General features: G+C 46.4%; 1 long non-coding RNA gene across 2 annotated transcripts; it reads right to left on the bottom strand.

Moving 5' to 3' along the window:
• Nucleotides 1-12204: 12204 nt before the first annotated feature.
• LOC133281204 (uncharacterized) lies at nt 12205-20641 on the bottom strand. 2 transcript variants are annotated; one of them, XR_009747419.1, is made up of 3 exons: nt 20530-20641; nt 14717-14790; nt 12205-12903 (listed from the first exon to the last, which is right to left on the bottom strand). It is a non-coding gene; the product is annotated as an uncharacterized LOC133281204 (long non-coding RNA). The 2 variants fall into 2 exon arrangements; XR_009747418.1 differs by lacking the exon at nt 20530-20641 and adding an exon at nt 20201-20321.
• Nucleotides 20642-25217: the final 4576 nt, after the last annotated feature.

Genomic DNA, 25217 nt, shown 5'->3' with positions numbered 1-25217 from the left:
TTACTGCTGGGTGATCAGCACTGGGTATTACACTCGCTGCTCGGTGATCAGCCTGCGCTGAGCAATGCAGAGGTAACCAGATCAACCAATGCGAGGTGTGTAAACCTTTTATGGTTTCTTTAAGGATTTAAAGATTTTGATGAGAAAACACTACAAGTTTCCCAGGGGAAATTTGCTGTTATTGATTTAATGTTTGCTTGCATGCTACCTGTCAATTTTCCAAGAGCTTCAGCAACAAAATTCTTATTTGATATTTGACAGATCTCTCACTAGTTTGCATGAGCAGAGCAGTGGTGTGCAGATAGTAAAAGGGAAAGAGAGGCAAGGGTGCCTCCACGTATACCCTTTTAACCAAGGCTAAAACTAATTCCAGAACCAGTGACAAGCTCTAAACTCCTCAGGGGATGGCTAGGGACAAATCAGACTGGCTGGATATATCAGCCAAATGGAGAAGTTTCAATCTTGTTTAAGGTCTGGTTTGATTAAACACCCCACATTCATGCAAATCATGTGAGTGCTAGCACACTGTACATGGTCATGATGGAAGAGGGATTTCATTTACTCTTCCTCCTGACTTAGAGCCAGGTTTAAAAGCTCAGGTTTCTCAGGTCCATTCCAGCATCCTAGAAATGTGTCTGGTCTACTGAAACAAGGAATGTGAGAGGATCACACAACACCATTGGCCTCAACCAGAGCGATCAGAGAACCCCCAAAGGATCAGATGTTGAACTCGACCTGAATCCAATGGAAAGACCATGGAGGGCATGAACCAAGAAATGAGTCTTCCCTCTGATGTTCCCTGAGGGTATAAGAAGGGATTCTTCAGGTTTTCTCTGGTCTGAAGGACCCAGTGCGCCCGGGAGGAAGGCAGAGCACTCTTTTCCCAGCCCCTGCCTTCTGGACGTCAGTGCTGCTCCCCGAGGCACTGATGATTCCATTGCTAATGTTTTCATGATAACAAATTGTTTGCTAGCTGGGGAGACAAATGCACTGCTCCTTCCCTCTCACAGCCAATTCCCCCCCATTCAGGTGCTGACCTGCCATCTCCCTGCCTGGGGAAAGCACAGTGTATAATGATTCAGGCCAAGCTCCGCTCCCTGCTCTCTCCCGGTCAGTGCACCCCCAGCACCACAGAGCTCTTTGTTGGGTTACTTCATTGCAGCTGAATGTAGTAAAATGGTTTGTCATCTTCAAGTTCTTACTGTAGTGTCCTGGAGGAATATGCTCCAAAATGCCTTCAGCAAAAGCCTCTAATCTGGAAGAGTCATTTCTCCCTCTGCCTCTCACAGTACAGGAGCAATGCAGTGGTTGCTGGCTGGAAAATTAGCCCAGGGAACTCTCTCCTCTGTCTGTCTCTCACCTCATTAGACTAGTGAGAAAATGTAATTGTAAGTCTCTGAGGCTTTCTACTCGCAGGCTGGAGGGGGATTGTGCTTCACAAGGGCTAGTGGAGAGCAAACCTGCACCCTGGCTGCCAGCACTACACTGGAGCCAAGCCCTGCTACCAGAGCAATACATTGTCCCCTGCAGTACCCGAGCAAAGTGCACCCTTGCACTCCTCCAAGCCACCCTCTCCCAACACAGCCATTCCCATGCCACCTCCTGTCCTTAGGCAGGGACCACATCCCAGCACAGGAGGAGCCTGCTGGGCTGTCACCCCACTGCGAGAGGAAGGACCTTCTGCATCAGGAGCATTAGTGACAGGAGGACAGCACTGGCTGGAGCAGCAGACAGAGCAGGCTGGTGGTCTCTGTGTGTGAGAGCTGCCTTCACCAGCCCTGTGCCTCTCTGGAAAGCAGAAGAGTGCCTGGCATCAAGGCATTGCTCATGTTGGTCATCTCCAGCTTTGCCATGGTCCTTGTGCTGTGATGTTCCCCCCATCATGGACAGAAGAGGGGTTACAGAGAAATGGAAGTAACCCTTCAATACTGCCATGTTCCTTAAACCTCAGTCTGCAACACCAGTCCTGCCCTCCTGTGATGGTTATGGCTGTATCTTCTTTTTCTGGAGTATTCCACTCTAGATTAATTTCCTTGCATGCTCTACCAACCTTCTGGTTGTTAACTGCAAGCACCAAATGCTTGTGAGGACGTGAAGCCACAAGTTCAAATAAAACGGAAAGCCTCTGCACTTGAAATACAAATACAGAGGGAAGTTATTTACACCAGGCTCCTGACATGCACACGTGAGTGTGTGTATTTGGTGAGGTTAACAAAGATTAATACACAGAGGCTGTTTTTGGTGTAGAATGGGAAATGCTGGGGCTGAGCCTACCAACCACTTCACAAATAACATGTCTGCCTTGTATTTTAAGGCAGGAAGCAACGCCTCAGCTGAAATCACTTAAACAAAAAGATTGCAGTGAGGGGCATAATGCAAGAAAGTAATAAGGTTTAAAACAGGTCAGAGCCCTTTCCCTGCTCCACTGCTCCTGAGTGAGATGCATTATTTAATGGTCTTTGGTCACCGCTGATATACTGTTGATGAAATAGATGATTTTGTTCAAAAGAGCATTAGAGAAGAAATATACAATACTGCATTACATTCCGGCACAGTTCTCTCTCTGGTAAAAGCCGATAGATTGAAGGTTTTTCCTCTTGACAGCAAAGAAAAGCGGTTGAAATGAAAAGTCTTATGAAATGGCAAATACAAATGGTAATAATGCCACCATATTCAAAATCAAATTGTTGTAATTTTAGTTTCTGAGCATGGCAAAGTAATACAATATTCAGCACAGGCTTGGGGAGCAAAACCCTTTGGCAATAACGACACTGCCTCATGAGCTAACCAAACAATCCTTTATCAAAATGTAGAGTCTGATGGATCTCTCCATCAACCATAAGAGCTGTTGTGTTGTGGATACCCCAGACATGGAGCCTATGGGCTGCAGTACAGCGCTTAACCTAGAGATGTCTCTCCTGAAAGAAAAAGAAACGCCCAAATATGTTGAATTAGAGATCGGATCAATGACAGTCTGCAGCCAAACCCTGGTGCTATCAAGACAGAATGGCTGTCTCTCCCTTTTCGCTTTGCCTGTTTAATCCAGGCATGGCTGCAAGAGTTTACTGTGGCCCTGACTGCAAAGCCGCCCTGCAGAGCATCCACTGCCACCAAAGGCTCTGCTTGTTAGCACTAAGGTGCAAACTGGTCCCACCCAGGCTTCTGCACAGTAAGTTTGCTGCACAAGGAGCCACCCAGCCCCTATAGCAAACGAGCAAGTGTCTGCCTTTCCACTCTTCTTGCCTCTCCAAGCTACTGCAAATAGCTCTCGGTATTGAATCTTCGTATTGCATCTGCACCATGTTTGAATAGCCTGCTGACCTTTCCAAGTAATGCCTCTTTTATAACCTTCATCTTCTGCTGGGGTTAACGCCATCCCTGTACTTACAGACCAAGAATTCAATGTGTAATGATAACATGGAGCCCAGCTTTCCAGCCATGCAATTATTCTCTCTGCGTCCCTGTTTACGCTGTGACTTTCATTGCAGTTAAATGCTGCTATTTTCTTTTGCCAGGCCCTGGGAGAGACTTGAGTTTGCCCTCGACAGGTTCAAGTCTCTTCTGCCAACAGAAAGATATTACAATGCATATAAATAATGTGTCTGTCTTAACACTGGCTTTCAGCTGGACCCTTGCTCGCAGTGCTGCAAATAGATGGGTGCTGCAGGGTGCGTGGAGCCCCTCCAACAAAACACAAGGCAGTTTGGGGGTCTAGCTGATTGAGCTGAGGTCTGTGGGGTGCAGGGTCCTGTCCCCTGGGTAGGGAGCAGCACATTGGATCTCAGCAGCAGCAATAACACAGGGGAAATTGCAGAATGACCCTATGGGCAGGGAAAGCACAATCGCTCTCCATCGTTCTTAATTCCAAGTGATGCATCAGTAAAATCAGTAGCAATGTGCTCAGCAAACAAGGCTTCAAGCCAGGTCCCCCAATCCATCAAGGTCCGAGGTCTATCGATGGAAGCCACCCTTGGAGGGGCATTCCCGTGCCAGGCAGCCGGCTCCACAGGCAGACATGCACGCCATCCATTACGCAGTAATGGGGGGAATGCAGCAAAAATGGCAGTGAGGGAAAGGAATACATCACTGGTAATTATCTCTAACCAGAAATCTCCTCCACTGCTCCAAGCCCCATCATTCCAGCCCTATTCTAATAAAGTGACACCTTTTTAATTATGGTAAGGACAAATCTGAAATTCCGGTAAGTAATTAGCAGACATAATTTGCCATCTCTGACACAATGTGACTTTATCACAGGCTACCTCGGTGCGAGGAAGAAGTGCAAGGCTGCTGTATATCCTGTTTTAATTTTAGAGGAACCCAAACTGTCCATTTATTTTTATTACAATGTATTTCTCAAGTAGTTGAGTGGACAGTGCTGAGAGTGCTCCGAGAGCGCAAATAAACAGCAGCAGCCTTGGAATGTTAAATTTAAGGGTTGTTTTCAAGAACAGGACACTTAATTTAACAATAAACTATGTTTTTATGTACCTCCATGATGCCCAGTGTTACCAAGAGTACAAGCTAGCTGGGCCCGTTTTAAGGTGTGCAGGACCCACTGAGCCATTTAGCCTGGTTTATGTCCAATGAAAAGGAAATGCCCATCAACCGGAAAACACTTTCACATTGCAATCAAATTATTTATTTGCCCTTCCAAAGGCTGCTTCCAGTTTTATTGTCTTAGTTCTCCCCTGCTATTTGCATGCGTGCTCCAAGGGTGGTGCTTGGCTGTGGTAATGGGCAGAACATTAAAGCCTGTAAACCGTGGCTATAGGAGATTTTTCTTAAGGAATAGTAATCTTTTGCAGCACCACCGTGGTGAGGTTCCTGGTTTCCCCGTGACTCCCAGGGCTAATATTCCTGCAGCTAATACATTTTTGAGAAATGTTGACTCTGGGCTAAATCATGAATATTTTAGATTTGAGCCCTGCTGTCCAGTTGTGATTAGTCAGATAAGCTGCATGGTTTTGTTTCTCCTTGACAAGCGGGCAAGTGCTGCTAACCTAAGTGCTGGTTTATGAACACAGGCGTTTGATGGGTGATGTACTGAGACACACAAAGTAAACTCTGTTTTTCAGGCTCACTTCTGTAGGTGTTTGTATATGGCCCAGCACAAATACCCACCTTTGGAAGCTGCAGTGACCGGGACAGCTGTAGAACAAGGAAACAAAAGCTTTTTAATCTGAAGGATTAAAAGCATGAACAAAGCCAAGCTACTTCAGCTCACACACAGACCAGCATCTTACTCTGAAATGGGAACAGGAGGCTTGGTGCCGCTTGAAACGGGTGCAGGGAGTGGGTCCAGTGGGTCATGAAGTCAAAGTCAAACAAACACAAGCTCTGTGTCATACAGTGAGGTAGGAAAGGAGCTCTGCAAATAAGATAATGGCAAGCAGAAAGGACTCTTCAGTCAGTGAGATGTGCCCTGCAGTCCACCAACGCACAGGCATGACCGCTGTGATAATGCTGTGTTACTCCACACTGTGACTATCCATCAGGATCTAGCAAAAAAGAGCCATTTTAGCCTGGCAACATCTGTTTGTGTTAGTTTGAAAGCGGGGATAAAACATTCCTTATAAATAATTAAGTCATCAGGACACGCTTGCAAAGGGAGGGAATTGTCCTGTGATGTGGCCCCAGAGGATGGGCTGCTCTGAGGGTGAGCGGTCCCTGGCCATGGGGAGGACCAGCAGTGGCACTATAAGGGGGTCCTGTGAAGGCAGAGCCCAGCCCTGCCCTTGGACCCTGCCCTGCCCATACAAGGGCTTCAATAACAGTGTCTTAAACAGCCCTTTAAGAGTGAATAGATCTTCATTCAGTTAATGAACACTTTGAGGTACACCAAAAGATACAATGCCAGGCTGGTAATCTGTGGGGAGATGGGTACATCACAAGCCTTTGCAGAGCAGAGGAACCTGCTTGCAGGAGATTTCACCGGTGCTTTGCATGGTCCAGGCTGGATTAAACTGCAGTGATTCCATAATCATGTGTTAGGTCCCTGGCACCCTGGTGCACGTGAGAAAGCAGGATCTAAACTTTAACTTTAGGAAGGGAATTTTCAGTCGTTGCTTTGCTCAGCACCTCTGGACCAGACAGTGATATCAATGAGGATTAGTTAATCAGTTCAATGTGATGTGATCACCTCAGGTAACGCAGGTATGTCACACCTCCTTGTTCATACACACATCAAAACTCTCCAAGGAGCCCAGGGACCTGGAGGGGACAAAGACCACATTTAGACTTTCCCACTAGTTTGGACAAGGGCAGGACACTTCCCTTTTGGAAGTTCTGAAACACATTATGCAGCAAATGATCAGTATTGAAACATCAATTATTTTTGATTCCAAATATCCAAAAGGAAACCATTTTGAGGATTTTCTCTACATCAGCAGTACAAAGGTAGGTTTTTGCCCCGAGATGAGACACTAAACATTACAGTTTCCATGGCGGGGTTAATGTCCTGCGTATGGTGCTGATTCATGTGTGTATTGTACAGAAGGAAACACCATGCATCACCCCTAGTGTCTGCTTACGGTTGGGGTGATGATACCTGAACTGTCCCCAGTCTTCCTCACCGATTCCTCTCATCCCTCATCCCTGCTGTCACATCACCTAAGCCTCTTCCTGAGGGAGATACTGCATTGGTCCTGCCACCATGTAGCCCCCCTGAGCCCACCACAGTCCCACAGCACGGTGCAGGGCTCCAGCTTTGTCTTTCTTTGTCTGCATTAGCGAAAGGGAGATGCATTAATAAGGCTGGGGAAGCAGGTTCAGTGGCAGCCCTCTCTCTGCTTGAGGAGGAGTGATTGCTGCGCAGATCGCTGGGAGGCAGGAGGATATAACCCTAATGTCTGCACCTTAGGACATGCCATTAAAAAGGCATCTGCACTGACACAGATCTGTTGTTTATCAATAACCTGACAAGTGTTTCCCCTGCAGCATGGAAACACCTACATGACACAGAGGTTAACCGATGGGAGCGGGTGCTGCCGGGCACCCTGTCATGCCAATGGTGCCACCGGTCCTTGCCGGGGTTGCCATGGGTAGCCCAGGGTGTCCGGGATGCTCGTGGGAGATGCTGGAATGGCAGCAAATGAGCGCAGATATAAAATGAACAGGGTGGGAGGGATGCAAAACCTGCCACTGCTTGATCTTGGCTCTTTGCAATTCACTGCTTCTTTTAGGGAATTTTCTGGCATTTTGTGTCAAGGAGTACTTTTACATATAAAAACTGACGGGAACCAAAAGTGAAAGAGAGTGAATTCATCAAATCCAAGCACTTTCAGACTGACAAAAGCACAATTTTCTCTATGGTTTTGCTCTTTTTCTTCCTCCATCCCCGAAATTATATTTTTATTTCATGTGGAGTGTTTTTTCCCAGCTTTTCTGCTGTTTTCCAACTGGAAAAGCCGTATGCTTTCAGCTGGGCAGTGCAGGAAGAGGGTTCGCCTGGTGCAGAAGTTGCCCCACACCGCACACTAGTGTTCCTCTGCACCTCCCACCTTCTCCCATCCTTCTTTCATAATCCTTATAAGTGCAAAAGCCTCAGAACGAGTGCGGCAGCTGCTTCAGAGAGTCTGAAACCATCACTGCATCACTTCCCAGTTCAGCTCCAACCTCCACCTTAATGTGGCACAAAACCACGTGAAATTCCTCAAAGTCACTTTGTGGGGTTGTTACATCCCGTCATTCCCATGCTGGTGCTGGTGCCTCCTCCCCTCATCCTCTGCATCCCACTGAGGCAGGGGATTCTCATGGCATTTCCTTCTGTCCAATACACACATGAATCAGCACTGCCTTAGAACTTCAAATTACATGTAGCTTTAGTTAATTAAATGTAAAATCATTGGAATAAAATTATCCTTTCATTAGAAATTAACTCACTGCTTAAGACTTCAATAATTACTTTTTTCTTCCCAAACCACATACAAAACGGTCAGTTAAACAGTATGTAAGGGGAAAAAAAATAGTTTAATGACCGCATAGCAATCAAGATTACTATTATTTAAGCACAAGCTATTAACATGTGCAATGAGGTATTAGCTAATAAATTATCTTTATAAAATTAAATTGTAATTTTATCACAAATTTCACAGAGGTTATGGTTTTTAATGGCTGTATTTAGCTGTGGCACTGAGCATGCCGCTTTCCTTCATTACTTCATTAACACTTTGCATTTATACTCTTTCTTATTATTATTTTAATTTAGGCACCGGATTAAGTGATTTATTCCTTGTCTCTGTGGGGAGCCACTTGGACTCTGCCCAAGGGCTGGGTGTCCACCCTAGATCCAAGCCTGGGGACAGCTTGTGCCCTTGCTTTGCTTTCATATGGAGAGGAGTGCTTGGCTGCTGCAAGGAATTTGTCCCCATCCTTGGCCCTCCTGAGCCACAGGTCACCCAACCTGGGTGCGCAGTATGGCAAGCCCAAGGATGGAGAATAAGCCCATCCGGAGCTCTGCCATCATTCCAGCTCCATGGCCAGAGCCATCCCTTCTCTCCTGTGTGACAGAGCTCTGTTATAAACTTCCTCAGCGAGCTCCCTGCAGACAGATATCCTTGAGACTCACCTCCATCTCCCGCTCAGGTCACAGGGAGATTTAGAGATGGGGAGCTGTAGTTAAGGTCCAGATCTGCTATCTGAACTTGAGTGATGGAGGACACATTCCCGGGACATGTTTATTGTCACCTGGCGGCCCGCAATCCCGCTCTCGCGGAGCCACCTCCATTCCCTATATAATTCATGGTCTGACTCCGTGGTGGAGTGACTGATAAGACCTTCACGCCGGGCTTGCCGGCCACATGTCTCAAGGAGACTCCAGAGGAGCTTCTGCACAATATAAATGTGGCTCCGTGTCAGCCTCAAACCCCTGGAAAATTCCCCGTCTCGAGAGTGCAGCATTTTAAGTAATAAAACCATAGAGAGATTACAACAAAATGTGACAGGAATTTATAGCCCTCTGCATGAACCTTTTACCTTAAGATGGAACAAAGTTGAGGGGAAAAAATTGCGTGGTTCACTTAGGTAACCTTTCCAACAAGCTCTCCTCAGCTCCTGGCCCCACATTCCTCTCTGCTGATTTACAGCAGGAAAGAAACAGGCTTACAGAGAGCCGGGAAGCAGGGAGCGCACCAGCTTTTGTTGCTTTAACCCTCGCTGTTTCCTCCTGATACACAATGATTTTAGAGCAAAAGTGAGGCACTGCCAGACCCCAAAGTTGTACTGGAGGCTGGCTTTTCCCTTGAGAGACACCAAAACTCCTATAGAATCTGTAATTTCTAAGGAAAATAAGGGCTAAGCAAGGGTTTCTGCGAACACCCATACCATAATGACACGGGCTATGCCTCTAAGTGCTACATCCCTTCGTTCTAGGAGGTGTGTATTTTTATTGCCCGTGAAAGGGTCATGTAGCATAGCTAAGCAGATTCCTGGCCCTCCCTGATACTGGATTTACTGCCACTTTCAGCAATAAACAGTGGAATTAATCCTGAGTTTACTAATCCAAAGAGTAAACAATATCCAGTGGAGACACTCAGGCAAGATAAATGCAAGGGAGTTAAAAGCAAACAGAGTGAAATCATTCTGCTCCAAGCTAAGGAGTCATTTGAGGAGCATGAAGCCTCCACATACAGTATTATCAAATTGTTAATAAACGTTTCCAAAGTCTGTAATATGGGGAAGCTTTTCCTTCTAATTCATCAGGAAAGGGGGATTTTATAAATGAAGCATTCTTGGTGCCGGGCAGTAATTTCATATCATACAATCTGTCAGTTAAGGTAGTATTAGTGGGAAGGACTGATCATAGCTGCTGATATAAGTTTAAGACTTAGGAGACTAATTTCCTGTTATTTATGTAAAGCACTTAACTTTTTAAAATTCCCTGAAACGGCCTATGGAAATAAATAAATTCTGAGATAGTTTCTCCTCAGATGTTCCAATGCTTTACGAATTATTTATGCTGTATTTGCAAAGCCCAGGGAAGACTCAGGAGCCATCGCAGCGCCTCTGCTCTCAGCTTGGGCTCCCCACCGTAAACAGCTTATGAACAGTTCTGGGCTGCACGTGCTGTATCATCGCTGGCTCATTAAGGAGTTTCAACTATTCAATCCCCACAGGGCTCTCTGGTACTTTTAATTCACAGTTGTCCATTACAGAACTGTTCCTGGAGGCTGCCCACCAAGGGGAAGCTCCTGTGGAGTGCTGTGGATGCTGCAAACCCCCTTGGAGGAGCCCAGAACTTCACACCGTGTCTTGCCTCTCTATGGCATCAATCCTTCCCATAATACAGCGTCCTACAGCATCAGCCCCCACCAGCCAGAGTCCAAACACTCCTGTGCCCAAAGGCTTCCCAGGCTGGCTGGGCTAGGGGATCGGAGAAGACACTTGCAAGTGCATTGAGAGGAGACCTGGCGTATTGGGAATGGCAGACATGGCCATGTCTGAGAAGGGTCACTGGTCCCAGACCAGGCTGAGCACATGGCCAGGAAACACTGCTCCATCCAAGGGCTTCTGCGTGCCAGGAGAGCACTCAGCTATTCCCCATCCGTGCTGAAAAGCAGCAGCAAGAGGCATTGCATAGGGCCCCCTGTCACTGCGCAAAGCCTGGGGCCAAATCTCAGAGGAGAAATGAAAGTTAACTGTGCCAAAGGGTGTGTTTCTCTCTTGCTTGTTAAACGCTGAATGTCGGAGCTGTGCATGGAGCTAGACAGTACTTGCATTGCAAGAAGAGGGCAAAGCCCCATGAGAATAAAGGGAGAAGGGGCAGACAATCCTGTAAGGTGCATGTCCCAGAGTACGATAATAAGATAAAATAATTAGTCCCACTAGTAGATGATCTTAAGGTCCTTTCTAACACTAACTATTCTGTGATTCTATAAAGAGAGAAACCCTGCACTGAGTGGGGAAGTGAAACCACGTCTCAGCCCTGGAAAGGTCTGAGGCCCCTTAGAAGTGCACTGAGGACAGAACTGCATCCTATTTATATGAAGCGACAACTTCTATCTCCAGTGTAAGAAAACCAACACCTTCAGCAGCACTGCATTCCCATACAGTATTTTTGTACATATTTTATGTTATCTTGGGTCACTGCTGTTCCTGTTAAATAATTAAAGGCAGTGAATGTGTTATTTACTGTCCATTTAGTGCAGCAGACCCATAGCTTCACTTTGATTTTTGGCCCAGAAGGAGCCGTGACATGGCCCTGGAGAATACTTGCGCAGCGCTAATTAGAGTGGCCCAGTGCAAACCTGCACCACTGCTTTTATTTGCGAGTCAGAAATAGCACTTGATTGCTAATTTTATTGGTTAATAAATTTTCAAAGTATTAATTTATATTTTCCTAGATGGGGTTTTATAGCCACCAGGTACAGCAGAGGAAAGTCCGACTGCTTCCAGGGACCATTTTAATAGCAGCACCTACTCTGTGTATAAATCAACTGGAGTGATACAAGAGCACACCGAACCAGGCTGGGGAGCACGATACAGCTAGTCAGTCATTAGGATGGACACTGGTTGCTCCTGTCCCATGGTCCCTCAGGACCTTCCTATAGAAGAATGTTTTAGTTTGTCACATTCATTCAAGAATAAGTTGGTTCAGTAAAGAAAAGAGTACAAATTATCAGCCCTTCAAAGCTTTCCCATTTAACCACTTTATTGCAATACAACTGCCCATAACATTTGCTTTTAAAGCCCATGATGCTGAGTGTAGTTATTACATTGCATACATAAAAGATGTTTACAATTTTTTATATATATGTAAAATGTTGATCCCCTGGGCCACATTGATTTGTGCTGGCTTCACGGCTGGGTTGGTGCGGGAATTTCCCAAAGAGATGTGATTAGGCTGCAGGGAACTTTCATTCTTTTTTCCTTTTTTAATCTCCTGCTTACCAATTTAAAGGGCCTATCTCGTATTCCATTTATGTCAAGATTTCCAGGCGGTCTCAGGGTATTCTGAGCTGGGGAGCACACGATACACACAGGCTCTCATGCTTCGTTTTCAAAGCGCATCCTGGCTGTAGATGAAGCTGGGCTGATTTATGAGTTCTGTGTTGTTTCTATAGTTGAAAACAGAACTGGGACAAATGCATTAATTATCACCCTGTCTGCAGTGGTGAAGAGGCAGCAGGGCAGGAAGCAGGGCAGCTATCCTCACTGTTCTTTGGGGTTATCTTTCTTCTCTTGTTGCTCTAGGAACTACCTGGACTTCTCCCCTGGACATCCCCAAGTGATGCCCATGACCAGTCTCCATGGTGCAGCTGTACCACATCAACTGGCATCAACCTCCCACCACAAACACCTCTACAAGCACGCTGTAAAGAGAAGTCACTCGTTCCTTGTCCCTATGCCATGAGGCACCTGTGAGTGGAGTGCTGGAAAGGTCTGAGCCTGCAGAGGATTTTTTAAGACATTTCCATTTTTGTAAAGCAGAGACATAAGCAACTGAAAGGACAACTAATTTCCCAGTGATTTGTTTCATAACGAGCAGCGGGTTGTAATTAAGATGGTATTCATTTAAAAGAAATTAGCAGAGAAGGGAAAAAAAGTGTTTTACAGTTTCAATCTTCAAACTTTGACAAGCTCATTTTTACAGTAAAATGATAGTGGGGAGTAATGTTAAAGATTTCTCATCAAAACCCATGTTAAAATGAACAAACTCCAAGGAAGCGGAAAGTATCCAGAGTTTCAATGGTGGGTCTGTAGAGAAGACCTGAGTAGGTCTGGGTGGAAAGATGAAGGCTTATAACCTGCAGGATGTGTACTGCTTCCATCCCAGCTCTGAGAGTGCAGTGGGTGCAGTGGGCAGCTGTGTCAATTGGCTATTCTGGGGATGGTAGCATATCTCTATGCATAAGGAGACAAATTTGCTGTCTATTTACATATTCACTGTGTCTCATCTTGGAGCTGATTGGAGAGAAAATAGAAGGTCACATATTTAGATATTCACTGCATTTAAGAGGAAGAAAAAATGAACACAACAGCAATATTTGCCCTGTTTCCCCTTTGTGGAAGAAGAGCAGAGCGGTTTTATCTGTATATTATACATTTTTAAAAGACTCTAAGTGTAATCCAGGATATTAGACACCATTCAGCTTTGCACAGGTATCTGGCAAAATGGTTTAAACATTTATTAAATATAGAATGATAAAATACCTTGAAGATCACTTCCAATCAACACAGTTTCTGCTGTGGAAAATCATGTCTCATTAATCTGTTAGAATACTTTGAACCTACCAATATATAAATGGATAAAAGAGAATATCTTGACATATTTTTAGACTTTCAAAAGGCTTTTAATGAGGTCTTCCCACAGGATTTCTTAGGAAACAAGATAAAAATGGGGGTAAGAGATACAGTAGCATTATGAATCAATAAGATGGACTAAGAGGAAGGAAACAAAAGTGGTAGATAGTGTTTTATTAATCAATGTAAAGGGTCACTAGCAGCGTGCTACATGGTTACACACTCAATCTAATGACATTAATATACTAATTACTGACCTGGAAAAGGAAACAGTTGTGTAGATTAGTTAAGTTCAGAAAAGATGAAAGAAATTCAAAGGAATTTGGCCGTACAAAAGAATGAATGATGTGATAGCTAGTGAAGGCTGATGTTGATAAATATGAATACTCTGAAACCCAGAACTTCCCCAGCATATAACCAGTTGATTTGGAAAGCTGGTCATTGCTGAGACCTCGAACAACATCTTCAAAGCCAAATGGCAAAAAGGAGGTCAGGGGCTCCAAGGAATGAGAATGGGAAGAGCAGAGAAAGCATGAAGAGTGTGAAACCGTTGCTGGTGTTTCCAGGAGAGGCTACAACAGGGGCTGCCCTCGCTCCCCTTCCCAGCATGGGAGCAAGGGACATGGACAGGAGATGAAAGGCAGAAGTTCAGAGTATAAGGAGCGACATTCTTACATGAGGTGGAGTGATACTCCTGGCAGAGAAGACGATGAAAGGCCTAAGCTAAATGTTGGTGGCCAAGAGAAGGCTGCGGTGAGGGGAATCCCTTTGTATCTGACAGTCAGAAATCACTTCTGCGTTACCTAAGAAGGAACTGCTTTGGGTAAGAGGAGGCTGTTGCAGTGATGCTTGAACATTATGGCTCAAAGTATGCAAACCCATACACTGCCTGCACACGCACCAGCGCTCGCAGTTTATCCATACATTTAAAGATTTATAAGGGGAACTGGGGGGGGTTAGCCTTGAGAAAAGGGGAGACCTTATCGCTCTTTATAACTACCTGAAACAGGATTGTAGTGAGGTCAGGGTCAGTCTCTTCTCCCAGCTAACAAGTGATAGGGTGAGAGGAAACAGCCTCAAGCTGTGGCAGGGGGAGTTTAGACTGGATATTGGGAGCAATTTCTTCCCCAAAGGGATTGTCAAGCACGGCAACAGGCTACCCAGGGTAAGTGGTGGAGTCACCATCCCCGGAGGTGTTTACAAGACATGTAGATGCGGTGCTTAGGGACACGGTTTAGTGCTGGACTTGTCAGCGCTGGCTTATCAGTTGGACTTGATAAACTTAAAAGTCTTTCCTAACCTAAACGATTCTATGATTCTCTGTTCAGTTTTCTAGATAGCTTCTCTTATTGCTGTTCTGGAAATCCATTCCAATTAGATACCAATATCCGGGCTTCCAATCCAAGCAGCAGGATGCAGTGCAGAGGTGACACTGAGTGGTCCCTGCAGGTGCAGTCTTATAAGCATGGCTTACCTCCACAGGCATTTTCTAATAATCATACTTCTCATGAAGCTCTACTTTCAGTGCCTCCAAATTAGATCTCAGCACTTAAAAACAAAACAAAGAAAAAAGGTAAAAGGAGGAAAATCAACGGGCTCAGTGCAAATCCCAGTTCCACCTCGCTTGCACAGTTGCTGCTGCTGTCCTTCCCTTGTGTCGTGCTGGGGTCTTACTCCTCTCTCCTAAATCACCATATTCACAGCGGGGGCACCTGCCCTGCTGCCCTTCATTGCTCCTATGCAATAGCTGCAGGCTGCATGCACAGATTGAATGTGTGGTGGGAGCAGCAGCTTTTTGCCCTCCTGCAGCCCAGTGGGGGCTGTTTGGAGAACAGACCCACAGCAGCATCCACAGCACACAGGAGCACTGTGCCCGGTACCGATCCCAGCATCCTGGAGGGGCCTTGCTGCAAACTGCTGCTGCATTTGGAGAGCTCGGGCAGCTTAATTGTCTTGTTAAATATAAATGAGCTGGTGATGTCTTCAAACTGGAAGAGTGTGGAAAAGCCATTGCGAAGGGGATAATACCAGTGGTATTTAAAAATTAAAATGTGCTGCAGCCAATCGTAGAAGCAGCAGCATTTGTCCTTTGGAGTCTGACTTTGATAGTCACTCATGGATGCTATAAACACAGACTGTGCTTGCAGCTAAGCAATAAAGTGACTGGGGCATTTCTTTTTACTTTATACACCACCGTATTGATTTTGTAGTTTATTTTTTTTTCTTGGAGGAGAAACTAAGGTATTGCAGTTTCATTTAGGTACTGCATTATAATTTCCCCGATGATTTTGCCAAATGTTCCTGAAGGAGAACACCTTCTCGCAGTGAGTAGGATTCAAAGACACAGAGCCGACTAATCCATACCTAATTGGATGAAATCGTTATGCACTTTCCCTCCTTTTGGAGTTTTTTTCAGAGTTCCTGGTTCCTTAGGGATCCTAAAAGCCACTGAAGAGGTTATTATAGTATGTCCTCAGGGATGTTTAATACCCTAGCCCTGTTCAGACATGCAAATAATCTAATTCAAAAGCTTCCTAATTAGCAAGCCAGCTACAGTTCTGGATAAGGGGAGAGAGAGAGGGAGAGAGAGAGATCTAAAAGGACTGTGCCTTTTCCTTTTATAGGCTGCTATTGTGCAAAAGGCAGCATAATGGATAAAAAGTAATTGTTCTGATTTTAATTGCGATCCACTATTTATAGTTTTGTTCTGTCATCTGAATAATGAGGGGATTTTGTTCATACAGCTCACGCTAAACACACTGCAACTTAGTTTACACAGAATGCAGCAAGCGCCTGGCGTTTCCTCTTGGAAGCACGATCTTGCAGAGCAGAGATGGTCCAAGGAAAAGATGTTAAGCTAGTTAATGAATTAGCCATTTAATTAACATAATTAGGGATAATTATTTTCTTTTAATCTATTGCCAATTTTAGGACAATTAAACTAAACAATGGTGAAGCAGATCACTGAGGGTCCTGTGCAATCCTAGTGGATGTTCTTGCCCCAAATGAAACATTATTAAATAGTGGGGATATGAAGGTGGACAAACATGAGGACAAGGGGAGAGCCTGGCCCTACTTTTGCACCCACCAGTGTCACTGGATGGGTGTCTGGTCTGCTTCTGTGCTTTGCCTGTCCAGCTCTGCTGCTCTCCATCACACTGGGATATCTCCTGAGCAAGGCCAGTGAAGAGCTTGGATAATTCCTTCTGCCAAATAAAGACGTTTATTATGAGGTAACAAAGCATTTCTCTGGTGTTGGGGCTTTATGCTCCAAATAGAAAACAAACCAAACCAGATGACCCCCTTGTCCCGTCCAAAAAAGAGAAAACTTGCTGGAAACAGTAATGTCTGAATAACTAATGAGCAAAAATTTACTATTTTTTTTAATAGTGGACTGCATTAAGTAACTCATATATAGACGTAATGACAAGATCTGTCTATAGGTAGCTAAAGTTCAGTAGCTTCCTTTTTCCTCCAATGCTTTCTCAGGAGCATTCAAAGTTTTGCCAAGCCCACCCCTCCAAGTGATGCTCACTCCACTGCACGTGGCACTGCCTAGTCAGGTCATTATCCCATTAGATTCCCACACAGCACCTGCTCAATTGGAGCCTCGTGCGCTAGCAATTAATATGTTATGCCCTGATTAATTAGCAGGGTTAATTATGATTGCTGTTGCTTAAACCTACGTAGAGAGAGAGGGCATCATGTTGCTGTGACTTGTGGTGCTGAAGATGCACCCTTGGGAACTGGGACCAGTGCATGTTAGCTGCAGGCCATCCCCATGGGATGTGCCAGCTTGTTCCTGAAGTGGTGTGAGCTTGGGAGTCCTGTCCCTGCTTGCTCCAATTAGCACTTCCCTAAAGGGTGGCACCTCCCAGCTCTGTAGTGAGGGAAACAAACCCAAGCAGGTGATTCTACAGGCACTGAAGGGACCATGGACTCCTGTGTATTTGTCCACACTTTATCCAGTGCAACTTTAAAGCAAGTTACTTCTCACATAAGAGTGCAATTGCCAAACTGGTGCTAACCCAAGCTTGACAGATGCTCTGGGCTTTCACAGTGGCTTTTCACAGACAGATGCTCTGGCCAGCTTTCACAGGCATGGGTGATGGTGCCCGCATGCAGAGCAATAGTAATCAGGGTACCACTTCAGCCAGAGCAGAGAGACCTGGACAAGAGCAGAGCAGTTGCAGGGGCATGGAGCACCCCAAGAGGAATTCCTCAGCTCCGCAGTCACAAAAGCTGGTGAGCAGAGCAGGGTAGGCTCAAATCCAGCACAAGGCTGAGCACCACCAGTTTCCTGTTAAGCTTTTGATTTGTCTGTGTGTGAAATAGTGAGACTTGGGGCCTTTTTGGCAGTTGTGAGTGAGAGATGACCACCCTTCTCATTGACTTATCCTTTTGAAGCTATCATCACTCATTCCTCTTGGGAAGAGAATGTGAGGCACTGGTAAATAATATAGGGTTGTGTATTTCTTTATCTCCCATAGTGTGTTGTCTCCTACATGCTGTTGCGTTCTAACAACATCCATCAAGACAAATGCATACCTGAGAACATCTTCCCTCAAACCTCAGAAATCTTTTTCTGAGGTCACAAACTACACAGAACAGACAAAGAAGAAACAAGAAGGAAATTGCACCAACAATTAAACATTTTTTTTCCGGAGACATAGAGGACTCCCCTTGTCTGCAGAAGGCAAGCACCAAAATAAGAATGCCACATCTCAAACACAAGGTAATCTATTATTCTCAGAGCAGTAACATGATACATTATCAGCCACCTTATCCTAGCAAAATGTATCATTACCTGCACTTTCTGCACTTTCCAGATCAATCCACTTTAAAAATGTAGTAATATAGAAGGGTATTAGGTACTAGAAAACTCATTATGAAAATGGCGCACTCAAATTCTTTAAAGGTGATATTTCATAAAATATACTATGCCTAGCTCTTGGCTCAATCATTCTTTTTAATAGCTCCATAGCAGCCAGAAAATAAAGTATTCATGAAGATTGAAGAAGATGATCCCATGAACTTCAATTTAATTGGTGCAAATTAAAACGATCCATCTTTTCACGCTGCCCGTCTATCTCCAATCATCAGTGCACCGCACGTCCAGCACCCTGATTACAATTATCTTTTAATAGGAAAACTTGTCACTTTTTGTGTGATTTACATAAGCTTGCACAAACTTACTGGTATCACTTAGGGTTGGAATGTAGGATTTTTTTTTCCCCATTCAAGTCCTCTGATATAGTTGGGGGGGGGAGCAGGGGGCCCAGAGGTGAGGTGAGCTCTTGGCAGGGGGCTCATTTACTGCACTTAAAGCCTGGACTTGTACAAGAAGAATGCCAGAAAACAGCCTTCAATACATCTTCATTCACCAGACCTCCCCCCAAAGAAGCGCTAATGCAGCCAGATTTCATGGTGTCTTTGCAATGACCATTGCAATTACAATACAAAAACCTAGATGACATTTTGACTTTTAATTAGGAGGGAAATGATGCTGGTCCCTGCTGATGGCTCTCTCTCTCCCTCCAACTGCTCCTAGCACTCCCATCCTGAGAAGGTACCCTGCAGGGTTTAATAAGCCATCAAATCATAGTGGTGTGGGACGTATTCTCAAGAGTTCAAATAAAATTACCATAAATGTATGTTTACTGTTCCTGGCCTAGTGGCTGGGATCCGGCTGAGGGCCCTCCAGCCAGGAGCAGCGAAAAGCACCCACAGTATTAATTACTGTTACTATCATTATTACTATTTTCTTTGTGATGGCCACAATCCAACAGCGAGGACGCTGCAGAATGATTCATTGCCCGAAGCCATTTATGTATAATATGCTTCAATTTTGTTTCCTTATCTTTGAAAGGCAACCGTCCTTATCACAGATGGCTTCCATGCTTTAAGATGCTGTGAGATTTAGCTCTGTCTTCCTAGGCTGGGTTTTTTCTATGCAATGAAATAATGAGCATTGTTTAGCTATTGTCCGTGCATTTCCTGATAGCATTAACCCTAACTAAGGGGTGGGCAACCTGCAGAACAGCAGATGTAACCTATGTACTCATGGTGATGGTACTGAGCCTGCTCACACCTCTAGTGAAGCACGTGGAGGGTTGTTTTTAACAAGCACTGATTTCCATCTCTCTCTTCTCCATCGCGATGGAGAATGGCTGAAAACACCTTTGTGCATAGCACACCAAGGTACCCGCAGAGGTTATCAGCTTGCCAGTATTAAACTTTTTAGCACATCCACTGCAAAGCAATTTGGAGGACTCCTTTGCTGGTGGAGTTCAAATAAAACTCATGGCTGATCTCATTAAGCACTTGTCTCATTTTGGTGCATGAATATTAAACAGGAACGTGTGTGAGCAGGATGCTACAGAAAGGAACATTTTCCCTGCTCAGCCGCAGCTGCAGCACTGCTGGACCAATATGCTGGGGGTCTGGTCCTGCCTTCCTGGTTGGGAAAGGTGTCCCCAGGCTGCTGCCCTTGCTTCAGATATTCACCATGCCCTGAGCTATTGCTGAGGAGGAGGAGGGTGGGCAGTGTGATGGGGATGCAGCGCTGGGATGAAGGGATTTGAGGAGGCTGTGCCATGATAGAAGACATCCTTTGTGCCTTCCCCACACCAGGATGCTGCTGCTGAGGGTGAGGGCAGGGGCAGCTCAATGAGGAACAACCACGGGGCAGTGAAGTGAGGTTCAGCCCAGCTCCTCTCCCCAGGACACCCCACTTCCCAGCCAGCAGCTCCCCAGAGCCCCTCCAGATGCTGCTCCTCATGCAGCTTTCCCCATCAGTCTTTTATCACAGCAAACAACGCCGGTTGCTGTGACCCAAATAAACTCCAATCCACTTGATCTATCAGGGAAACATGCAGCGCTGACCTGCCATAAATCCCCAGGGCGGCAGGAGATGTGTCCCACACCTACTCCCTCCTTGCCCTGGCCTGCCGCATACCTGCCGCGCTGCCCGGTAAGCAGGTAATCATGAGCTGCCACGGAAAGGTGACCCATTACCGTGATGGATTTGGTGTGAAAAACAAATGGACTGAGACCTGCGGATTGCTGTCCTTACTGCACCTTGGCCTTTTGTTCTGTCATATCAATATCCGCACCGGGCCTCATTACACGCGGCTCCCGCGCTGTGACGGGAGCGCAGGGTCAGCACCATGCACTGTGCTGGGCTGTGCTGGTGAACCTCACCCCAGGAGCACATTGTGCTGCCCTCTCCTCCACTGGAGCATCCTCAGCCTCGGAGGCTCCTGCACCACCATTCCCACTGCCTACCCCTCTGGCACCATTGCATTCATACACGCAGGGTCAGCACAGACATTGCATGAGCAGAGCAAATCTGGGATGTGATCTGGTTTATTCTGTTTTCTTTCCACCCTGGGGTCCCAGAGGATGGGTGGCAGGAGGGGCACAGGACAGTTCAGCAGGGGAGCTCCCCACACCGCAAAGCTCAGCTGTGTTTGCTCAGCATGGAAGACAAGAAGCTAAAATAAGGGAATTGTTTTGCACCAGATGCCAACTAAGCAATACAAACAATTCAATAGTACGTCAGCAGTGTATTTAAGTGCTGCTGAGCAGACTTGCTCTTTCCTTTCCCGGTGAGGCTCGGTCCTGTTGATGCTGAATGGGCTCAGTCTCACCACAACCTGCTGAATGAGGAGCCAGAGCTGAACCATGCCCAATGGCAGCACATCCTAACTGCCCTCGAGCAGCATCCTGGGATCCTGCTGTAGCCAAGGGAGCTTAAGCCTTGCCGGAGAGCAAGAGGCGTAGGGACGTCTGCCATCGCTGCGGGGAGGAGGAGGAGGAGGGAGAGCCGGCAGAGCTGACCTTGAGGCTGCCTGAGACTGACCCTGAAGCAGTGAGATTCTCCATTCTGTGCACAGGCACTGTCATCTCTCACCTTGCAGAGAGCGCTCTCCTTGCCCATTTATCATCACAAATGTTTCTATTTAGGCTTATTTGTTTGTACAGTTAAGCCCTGTTACATTTACACCAAGAAGAAGGACAAATTGTGATTTTATCCAATGTTAGATCGTATCACTCCTTGCTACAACATTCACAGCATTAATAAGGATAAAGGGAGACTTTGGAGAAATCCAATAATACAGCACATGTGATAACAGCCCAGCGAAAGTGCTCTGGGGAGGGAGTGCAATTCCACAACGGAGACTGCTGTGGATGCTCCCTTTGTGAGCACCTCGCATTGTCTCACCAGGAAGGGATTTCTGAACTGCGGAATGTGGCAAACACAGTTCCAGCAGCAAGGTCCCGCTCACTAACGAGCATTGGTCTGCACACTGGAACCCTTCATTTCCTGGAAGATACCTTGCTTCTACACAAAGCACTGGATGCCTCTAAGGTTCCCACCAGCACTCACCTGGTACAGAAATAAAGACGAAAGTGGTGTCAGAAATGTGCCAAAACAACGGCAAGTCTGGGAAAACAGAGCACAGGAAGACAGAGAACAGAACCTGGAGCGTCAGGATGCAAATCCATGGCTGAGCTCATGAGAGCAGCTCTCAAACAAGACCCCCAGAGAGGCCAGTGCCGAAAGCCCTGACCATCCTCAGGAACCCCATGGCATGCATTGCTGCCAGGCAGATGTCCCATCCCTGGCAGTGTTCAAGGCCAGGATTGACATGGCTCGGAGCAAGCTGCTCTAGTGGAAGGTGTCCCTGCCCCCATGGCAGGGGTTGGAGCTGGAGGAGCTTTAAGCTTCCAACCCAAACCATTCTGTGATTCTATAATTCTGTGAAGCTGCAACTTTGCTTACCTGCAGTCACCTTGGTCCCAGTATGAAAAGGACCATGATGAACCTGTGTTGACATGTTAGCTTATTCATAGTAGGGACATAAGCACCTCTGTGCTCCTCTGTCCGTCTGCAAGTTGCTCCTGGCACAGGAAAACTCACTAGTCTACCCTGCCTGTGTCAGGAGCAGCATGTGTTAGACACCAGAGCCCACATGCACATGAGCCCAAACTCTTCTGATTGTTCCATCTGATGGAAAATTTCCTTGGGGATTGGCACCGTTTCCCAGAGAAAACCCTACAGCGGATGCAAATCTATACCAGTAAAAACCCTCCCCTAATGCTGTGCTGCAGGAAGAACTTGCTCTGGCTGCTGTCCAGCTCAGGGGAGCATTCGGAGCCATTCCGCCTGCCTCCCCCTTGCACAGCTCTGGCTAGCAGGGGGGCAGCAGCCCCATGGTCCCTCCTGCGGGCGGCTGTGCCGGAGCACGCTGCTCCGGCTGCTCCTGCTAGCTTTGGCCGGGGAGTTCCTGCCTCAAACCAATCATCATTTACGTTATCCTTACAGGCGAGGGCACAGACCTTCAATCATTCTTCCTAGTTAGACACAATCATCAGCCAGATTTGTCTTGTTTAGCTGAAATACATACCCAGTAAGTACACAGCCCTGAAGATTGTCAGTGGATGTTGTGCTAATCCTGCAGCCAAGCCCTCTCGGTCCCTCTGTGGGTTTTTAAAGGGCCAGCTTTGGCTCGAAGTCCGCTCTCCTCCATGCCAACACACTTTCTAAGAACACAACTGCTGCTTCGGAGCAACTCCAGCCATTCCAGGAGCAAAAGACTGTGCCAACCCTCTGGCAAAGCATGGGCCAAGCAACCTTTGCTGGCATCGCTTGCGAAGTGCTCATTCCTTAATTAGGATTCCAGACTAGCACCCACGTTTCCTGAACAGGGAAAGGGGGGATCTGCAGATCATCCACAGCCACAGGGACATGTGGAGGCTGAGCAGTGGGTGAGCACAATGAGCTGTAGCACCCATCGGTGCATCTGGAGCCATTGGGATGGGCTGTGGCAAGTCAGCACTGGCTGCTCTGGACCCCCCTTTGGCTTCAGCTGAGTCCTGCTGGCCATGGGCGCTTCTCTTTTAATTCATTCTTAGTCTTCTTTGCTCCTGATTATGACACGCTTGCCCTGTCAAGATTCCCAGCCAGCCTTTATGGGAATGCCCTCGCTCCACGTAGGCATGGGTATGGAAAATCCAGCCCTGGCCGGGAGCGAGCGCTGTCAGGCAGCTTCCAAGTCTCCTGCACATATATTTTCTGTTTCTTTTATGATCAGCGAAAGATTCCTTTTGCATCTGCCAAGGAACTATTTTCACAAATAAGTACGTAAATCCTCTGTAAATGTATGCTAATTACTTATTTTAATTACAATGTAAATAAGTAATTACTGAATAATTTTAAAGTATTTACACAGTCTTGTGTGATTTAAAAGCTAACTTGTTGGAAGTGTAAAAACTATAAATTTTACAGTAATTATAGCAGAGTTTTTACACTGTGGCCAAGCACAATTTCAATGTGCTTCGTAAGAGATAAACAAATACGTAATTCTCCAGTAATTACTGCATAACAACAAAACTATTGCATGTTCCTTTCCTCCTGCTTAAATGAAAAATGCTCATCCACCAAACCAAATCCGAGTCGAGATTTTTCACGAGGATAATGAGTGTCCATCCATGTGATCCTGGGGAAGTTTTTAAGGGAGAAGAAAAGGAAAATCTAAAGGAGGTTTCTGAAGTGGGGGGAAGTGTAAAAGGAGGGAAACGGCACAAGGGAAATGCAGGGATCAGCCTGCTGCTGGCACCCTCACCCCTTTCTGATCACTCAGGGCCTCTGGTGCCGATGGTCCTGGCTCTGCCAGATGTTTCTGCCAGATGTGGTGGGTCTGTTTCATGCCAAAGGTGCCGGTGCAGGGCTCTGGGGGCCCTCTCCATGCCTGGCCACTGGATCTCGGCTGCTGTTCCCTGAAAACGCTGATGCAGGAGCAGAGCTCGGCAGGAAATTGGCAATCAAAAGGTGAGTATATAAACAGTTAAATTATATTTCCTGTGGGGTATTTTTTATTAATTTCATTGCAATAATATGTTAAACACCAGCACTGTGAAAATTAGTGTTAATGAACATTAAATGTGTTGGACAATTTAAATGGTGTGTATATATCACCCCGCTTATTATTGGGATTGGCCCAGTGGTAATATCCTTTTATCGATCCTCTGCCTTTCTCCTTGTCTCTGTCCCTGTGGAAGTGGTCATGAAGGACACTGTAAGCACACAGCTATCAGAGACATAATCTTTTAGCACTTTAATAACACAGTGAGCAGCCATCACCCACCAGCCCTTAATAACTGTCTCCGTCAGCTCTTTTGAATTTGCAGATTACAGAGTCCTTCTAAATCTTCCCTGAAAAGGCCAGGAGCATTAATGAGCCTACCTGGGCCCCGCTGCTGGCTCCTCACGCTCCTCCCTCACCTTAGCAGGTCCTCCACACGCTGCCTCCTCCCCAAAATAGCTGTTGTGCAGCCTATTTAGAGTGCGGAAGATGCAGGGATCTATATATAGATTTTGTATTCCAGGGTTGCAATGCTCTGCCCTGTGCCCATGCGCGCAGCTCGCCTCTAAGACCTGCTGTTAATTCGGTTTGCAGCCTAATACAGATTTAAGGGAGCGGGTGTGGGTGGGGGTTAGCTGCCGTGGGCTCATTAAGGCTGAAGATAGATTTCTCTGTAGCACGCGTGCACGTGCGAGGTGTTTCTTCAGGGATGCTGCGCTCGGCTCTGGCTGCTGCAGCGATGAGAGCCCGCGCGCACGTGAACCTGCTCCAAGGCTTCTCCTTCCATGACATTGCCTGCGATCAGGATGCTCCCTCTGGAGAAGATGTCCCCCCATTGCTGTCACTTCAGTTCCTAAGTCAAGAGTGCTTTAAAGTCCTGCAGTGCTGTGGTTAAGGCTGCCCATTCAGCCCAGGTCCTCACCTTCTGCATGCTGCTGTTCAGGCATTCCTACATAGAATGGTTTGGATTTGAAGGGACCTTGAAGCTCATCCAGCTCCAACCCCTGCCATGGGCAGGGACACCTTCCACTGGAGCAGCTTGCTTCAAGCCCCTGTGTCCATCCTGGCCTTGAGCACTGCCAGGGATGGGGCATCCATGTACAC

The sequence above is a fragment of the Pezoporus flaviventris genome, unplaced genomic scaffold, assembly GCF_033815535.1.
Source record: "Pezoporus flaviventris isolate CSIRO_AGI_PZ_B2104156 unplaced genomic scaffold, CSIRO_AGI_Pfla_v1 ptg000097l, whole genome shotgun sequence".
In the NCBI taxonomy this organism is placed as follows: Eukaryota; Metazoa; Chordata; class Aves; order Psittaciformes; family Psittacidae; genus Pezoporus; species Pezoporus flaviventris.
The sequence above is the reverse complement of the archived record's forward strand: the minus strand, read 5'-3'. Positions and strand labels throughout refer to the sequence as shown.